This window comes from Panonychus citri, unplaced genomic scaffold (assembly GCF_014898815.1).
Source record: "Panonychus citri isolate SS breed McGregor unplaced genomic scaffold, ASM1489881v1 Contig00077, whole genome shotgun sequence".
Taxonomy (NCBI): domain Eukaryota; kingdom Metazoa; phylum Arthropoda; class Arachnida; order Trombidiformes; family Tetranychidae; genus Panonychus; species Panonychus citri.
Genome location: NW_026515482.1, coordinates 447,770 through 455,341, shown reverse-complemented (window position 1 = coordinate 455,341; position 7,572 = coordinate 447,770). Strand labels below are relative to the sequence as shown.

Below are 7,572 nucleotides of genomic sequence, written 5' to 3'. Positions count from 1 at the left end.
CATCTTTTCTTATTACGATCAATATTTGTGTGGTAAAAGAATGAACCTCTTCTATCAAAATAACGAACTGTACTAACATGAACTAGCATGTCGATTTCTTTTTTTCTTAGCATAATAAAATTTTGATTATAATGATATCTACAATAGTTATTCAAAACGCGTAAAACGCTAATATCCTTTTCAAAATGTGAAATCATTGATTTATCAGTAGCTCCATAGATAAATTTATCGTATGATTCAAGGCTAATAGGAATTAATGTGTTTTCTAAGCCAAAAGAATCATTTGCAAAACGATAACAAGTCCTTTCATGAGCGGTACAATTGATCTCTTTCCGTGAAGTTAGATCAGACCATGTATTCAATGGCGCTGGACGTGAAGCTATCGAGTATTGTGTTGTAAACGATGCGGAAAATAAATGTAATATGTAATGAACTGAGAGAGAACAGGTTAGAAATAAGCATAAACCAAATTTGCTGTTGATTATCGTCAGAAACAGAAACTCTATGACCGAAGGTCGATAAAAGGCTGAATTAATCTGTTCACTACTTCTGATGTTAGATCGAGTAAAATACAATGCTAAGCCGAGAGTAATTAACAGGGTGATGAAGATCAAAACTGAATAATCCACGATTTCAAGTGATGATAATATTCCTTTGTTAACTACACCAGTTGACGAGTTTGGGTATATGTTCATGAAGACGCAACTGTCACTTCCAATTACTGGCCCGACGGACACATTAGTTTCTGTCCCGTCCAGCGGATGTAAATATTTAGCCGAAAAAAGTAGATCAACTTTGCCTGATGAGACGAACGAAATATCGTCGGCCTCACTGTCCATGTCAACGAACAATACTGGAACATTACCTAACTGATTTTCGAATAGAACCTTTAGGTAACCCTTGGATCCTCTCAGAGAAGTTAAAACTTTAAGAAAATTTCGAGAATAATTCATTGCATAGCTGCTACATGTAGTCATCTTACAGAAATATCAATTATATCAATACTCGATATTAAGAAAATAAAATCATATCAAAGAACGCAAGTAAACTAATAGAATATATTAATAAAATCAATGTAATCAAGAGACTTGGTTGATATTAAAAGTTTGTGAAAAACTTTTCCATTTCAATCGATTTAATCATCTAGTAAATCAATCGAGGATTGGAGTCAATTAATTTTCTCCATGTCAATATAATGATCATTAAATGTTGACGCGTGTTGACCCTTTTTAGTGAATCAAATCAAGTGAATTTCCAATAATTGAACATCTCAAGGGTGTTACGGTTAAAAATGAATGAATAAAAACATCTCACACAGTCACTTTGTAAAATAGATTTTTATATCGCAATGTGTTTGACTATGTGTCAACTGTAAGCCTACGTATTTTTTTCCAGTTTGAATCGGTGATTTACCGTTATAGTTACGTAGGTTACGCTAGTGGCCTTAAAATTTTGTAAGTGTAACTTGTAGTTTTCGAAGCAAAGTTGACCGAAAAGATAATATATCAGAACTTTGTTTCCTTCTTTTGCTTTGCTTCGGATAAAGAAAAATCCATATTTTATGAAACTTTCGGATGTTTTGTTGGACATAGTGTGACATGTTCTGGAGGCATCTCTTCTTTTTGAGCCTCTTGGTAACCAAATTCTCTTTTATCAGCATATCTTTAACAAGTCGGTCAAACAGTGGCATGTACAGTCTATGTTAGAAGTTTCTTCGGTCGATAGATTTCACTAGATTTCTTTTAATTTTTTCTGTGAAATTTGGATTAAAACGAGAATAAAATCAACGCGGTCAACAGTTTTTGAATAAAATAACGCGAAAAAGTAATAAATCAGAAAAAAGTTTTGGTGTTTTGAGAATTGAATTTAATAACTATTTAATAAATAGAAACAACATTGAACAGAAAAAATAAGTAGAAATCATAAATTAAAGTTTGCCAAAATTTTCACCAATAAACTGTTATTTTTGGTGTTGATTAAATCAATCGATGATTACAAGTGATGATAACCAACTTACAACTCTTTTTTTTTAATATACAAAAAGGTGATGAAGGTTATCGCAATTGATTGATTGATCGGACCATGTATTCAACGGCGCTGGACGTGAAGCTATCGAGTTTGTGTTGTAAACGATGCCGAAAACAAATGTAATACGAAATGAACTGAGAGAGAACAGGTTAGAAATAAGAATAACCCAAATTTACCTTTGATTATCAACAACGTAAACTCTATGATTCAAGGTCGATAAAAAGTAGAATTAATCTGATCACTACTTCTGATATTAGATCAAGTCAAATATAATACCAATGCGATAGTAATTAACAGGGCGATGAAGATTAAAACTGAATAATCGACGATTTCAAGCGATGACAATATTCCTTTGTTAATTACACCAGTTGACGAGTTTGGTTATATGTTTATGAAGACACAACTTTCACTTCCAATTACTGGCCCAGCGGATACATTACTTTCTTTACCACCCAGGAAATGAATATATTGATCCGGATAAATTAGATCAGCTTCGGCTGGTATTTCGTACAAATCATCGACCTTTCTATTCACTGGGTAAACTAAGGATATTGGAAAATTAACCTAATTTACCTAGGTGATTTTCTAGGATAAGCTTAATGTAACCCTGGGGTAGAGATTTTGAATCCGTGAATAGAACTCTCAAAACACCCCTAGAATTATTCATTACTTATCCAAAGCTCACAATGAAAAATATGAAACAAAATTTTACGATATTAAGAAAATGACATCATTCATCATTATTATATTATAATAGAAAAGATCGAATAGAAAATGCCAAGCGTAGACATCAAATAATTATGAGAATTTCTCAAGTGTTTTTATTCAAATCGATAATTCTATTACACTGTAATCTAAATGACTTTTCCGTTGCCAATATAATCATTAAATCTTGACGCGTGTTGACCCTTTTAAAAAATCAAATAAAGTTATGTGACTTAGAGATCCTTTTGTTGAAATAATGAACATGATACAAATTCATCAACATGATGCTTTTCAGTGGCTTATGAGCCATTAGATTTTATTTTTATAAAACACAAAAGTTGTTAGAAATTTTCTATTATTTCCAATATTCAATTTAATCTAATTTATCATCATCAGGAATGGGCTCAATTGTTTTAACTGAAACTCGACTGTGGGTTATTGGATTAATGAGAGGATCAAAGTAGAAAGCTGGTAAATCCAAATCTTCCGTTTTGATAAAGATGTATGATAATATGGTCAATTGATTAGTTTATATTTCATCTTTTCTTTTACTAGTAATTGAATTGAAACTTACCATGAGAGGTGGACATAGTTGGTCAAGTGTTGTAGATTATTGTATAAATAAGGGAAAGCAATTGGTTGAAAACGCTGAAGCTCAGAAACGACATAACTTTGAACTTTGTAGAAATGATTAAGCTTAAAGTTGTTAATCGTTATTTTAAAAAAAGACAAAACTGTTTTCTTAGTTGTTAATAAATCAGTTGATGATTAAAAGTGATAATGATCAACTTAACACTCTTGTTTTTATACAAAACGATTATCAAGATTATCCCAATTGATTAATGTTAATCGTCACTTTAATCGCATCGAATTAGTCACAATTAAATCAATTTCATCTGAATCAATAGACAAAGTCAATGTTAACGTTAAAGCATCGGATGATCGTTAATTTACTCTATTATTTAATTATCTCGATCTGAATAAACTTTTTTTAATTAACGTATTTAAATAATGATTCACAAATGAACAGGTCATCAACTTTATCTTTTTATTTTGTACAGTTTACCATTTTTCGAGGTTATCTACTGATACACTTTTCTTATACTGAAAAAGCTCTGTCAAGGTATAACGATTAGGTTTTGTTGACCAAATGTAAATATGAAGATGAAGAAAATTAATAGTTAATGAGTTGATCTTGTTAATTTGTGAATCATTATTTGAATAAGTTAATTAAAGAAAGTTTATTCAGATTAGGTTAATTAGATGATAGATTAATTTAACGATCATATGATTGTTTAACATTAACATTAACTTTGTCTATTGATTCATATGAAATTTAGTGACAAACAAAATGTAAATTACAGTGTTTACCAATTGAAGAAACCAAAACGATATGAGTTGGCTTTTAATGGATTTCAAGTCAAAAATAGATTTATATCACATTTATAATGATTGTGAATCTCGAACTTCGTTTCTAAATAGATTTTTGCTCTAAAATTAATCATGAAAAAAGAAAATCCAAGTATCGTATCATTGATTTCTTGAGTATTAATGTCATACCCAAACTTTGGTTTTGGACTAATTATCAATTGGATACAAAATTCAGAATACAATTAAGTGCAAATTAGGTGATGCAAGAGAGTTATTGTTTGAATACTGATTTTATCAATTTCTGATACATTTCATTCATAGTGATAGATACACTTTTATATTTTAAAGATCAACAATTTTGGTAATTTTAGGGGGTTAACTTTTTGTAATTTGTTCAGTGAACTAAATTTCTCTTCTTGATTAGTTTAGAAGTTTTCTCAATTTCTCGATTTTCATCCATATTAACGATAAACTTACGTAAAATCGATTCCACCATGGACAATACGAAACTTGACCTTTCACAACCTTTATCAATGGTTGATGATAGTTGCAAGTTAATTTCCTCTTCTTCACAATCACCGATTCTATCAACTATGATTTGGGTCAATTGGTCGTTATGTTCATCGGGCACAAAGGATGAAAATTTCCATAGATCCAATGAATTTAACAGGTCAGGATTTTTACCAAGGTTAGAATACATGTAATGTAAAGTCAACTTTTTGAAAGAGAAACCAAAGGATAAGAAATCCTCTTTCTCATCTCTTTCTTTATTTTCTTTTTCTCTTTCATTTTCTCTTACTTTTCTCTTTCTTTTTGATTTAATTTCTCTCTCTCTCTCTCAACCTACAATTAATTAATTGATGCCAAATATTTATTGTTATTGTTGCTATTGATCAACCACAACAACAACAGGTTAACAAATATTAATTTTGTTAATCAACATCAATTATTGATGATGATGATGATTGATTGTTGATGACAATCAACAACAACGAGTCAGTTGATTACTGGATAATGATGGTGATGGTTAATTAATCATGTTGATGATTAATTAAATTTATCTAAATTAAAGATTAATAAAGACAAGGCGAATCCTGCGATCAACATGATCGCTTTTCTGAGTAAATTTTAAGAAATTGAATTCACGACTGTGATCTTTTCTGTCTTTTTATATGGTCGACCGGAAAAACCGTTATTTGAACCTTGAGTTAAACGTAGTAATCAAATCTCTGATTAACCCCTCGAAGTTTAATATCCCAGGGCGTGCGGTTGATACAATTAAAAACTTAAATTCATCTGATGCTCTTTGTCACAAAAAAATGACGAAGTCCCGGTGAAGAGAATGAGACTCGTTGGCGATTACTTTGCCTTATTGAATCTAAATCTTTATTATTTGTTACCCCTTTTTATACTAAATTTATTTATTGCTAATCTAAGAATTACAATTTCTTAAAGGTTAATTGGGTTTTAAAAGGATGAAGAGGATAAAGAGAGAGAGAAGTAGATAAGAGAGAGAGAGAGAGCTAAGGAAATATCTCAATTTATGAATTATTATGGGTAATTAAAGTAATTAATTAAAGGTGAGAGGATCAAGAAAACGGGAATTTCTCATGTTGATTAACTCTTTCGGGTTGATAGGGTGGTTAAATCCGTTAGTCCTTGGTTTATTTCATTACACTCTTTATTTTCTCTTCCCTTTCATTGCCCCGTACGTCATAATTCACCCCTTCTCTCTCTCCCCCATTTCTCTTTCTTTTCTATCTAATCCTCTTATTAATCTAATTAACATTTCAATTTGGTCAATTTAACGCCCCTTTTTTTCATTAATTAATAACTTTTGACCCTGACCACCTATGACATTGGTTCTATTTTTTGCGGGTGTAGATTTTTAAGCTCTTTCATTTGATATTTTTGTTGTGTCTGTAGGTAGCCTAGTTTTTCCTTAATTTTCATGCGAAAAATCGTGAATCGTAATAATTGTTTGTGATGTTTGTGATTAAATTGTTTACTTTGAATTGGGTTAATTAATTAATTCCTTTTCATCTTTGATTGGTTATTATTTCCAAGGAAGTGATTAACTTGGAATTCATCTTTTTGGTGTTGAATTCTGATTTGAATTATTTCTGTGAATTTCTGACTGAAGCTCTTTATTTTACAAACAATTAACTATAATTAGTATATTCTGTTTACATAAATCACGGATTTCAGGATCGCTGCTCTCGGAGTAAAAGGTTTTGGTAAAGAAGGACAATTTCTGTATCATCATTTGGAATATGATTTGTACAAGATTGTCATCTGATGATGATAGACATTGGTTGACAATTGCTTTCCAAACACCAGAATCGTAATAATCATGAATTGGTCCCATATCGTACCAAGAATGTTTAACCAAATTAGTTGTCAATTTTTGATTGTCGTAAAAATTTTTAAGCAAAACCAAATTACCCCAAGCATGAGACAATCTCAATACAAGAGATAATTGCTGTTGATTTTTCAAACTATCGAACGATAAATTCATAATTTGATCTCTTGTACCTTGGATACACTCATTTTCTTGAGGTATAATCATTTTTGGCATTAAATCATCACAAATCCGTAAATGATTAAGGAAACAAATAAACAATTCCAATGTAACCGGTGAGTTTACAATATCTTCTTGCAAGAAATGTTTCCATGTTTGTATTGTTTGTAATGGTGGTGATTTAATTATCTTCTCTCCATATTGCAATTGAAATTCCAAAGGTAGATAAACAGTTTGAAAAGATAATTCAACTAAACGGGAACAATTAAATAACCAAACATGAAATTTATCAATTTGTCGCCGGTTGTTAAAATAGGAACAACCTATTCGACCAGAAATCTCTGGTCATATAGTCCCTTAGCCTAGGAGCCTTTTTTGGTTTGTTATGGTTTTACCCTGTTTTCAATTTTCTTTCCATGTGATAGTTATAAGTGACAGTGTCACTGTGACACAAAGTGAAACAAACGCCACTCAAAAACGACAATCAAAACGCTTTTAAAACACGAAAATTCAAAAACTTGAAAACCACTTTCTTCTCTATTTCTATCTCTGTCTCTCTTTCTCTCTTCTCTGTATCATGAATTTTTATGAATTTTCTTAATTTTTATTTTAATCTTCATAGCATTTGAATGATTTCACTTAATCTGGTATCTCATTGGGGTAAGGTCCAAGACGTTGTGGTAAAGGAGGAGCCTCTTCCTTTTCCCCTTAGCAACTAGAATACAAAAAAAATTCAAAAGCTGTGTATTTTTGGAGGGAGGTTGGCCTAGAGCCGAAGCTTAATGAAAAATTTTGCTAATATTAGTGACACTTTTAAAAGTGAGAGAAAGACCAAACGAGTGAATGAAAAAGTAATTGAAAGAGAAAAAGAAAGAGAAAGAGAGAGTAAGATGAGGAAAAATTAAATCTGTAAAGAATAGACTCATTACTCTCATTGAATCTCCCCC

General features: G+C 30.9%; 1 long non-coding RNA gene across 1 annotated transcript; it reads right to left on the bottom strand.

The window, feature by feature from the left end:
• Positions 1-2,826: 2,826 nt before the first annotated feature.
• LOC128386924 (uncharacterized) lies at positions 2,827-3,821 on the bottom strand. The gene is made up of 2 exons (XR_008324940.1): positions 3,308-3,821; positions 2,827-3,216 (listed from the first exon to the last, which is right to left on the bottom strand). It is a non-coding gene; the product is annotated as an uncharacterized LOC128386924 (long non-coding RNA).
• Between the last annotated feature and the right edge of the window lie 3,751 nt (positions 3,822-7,572).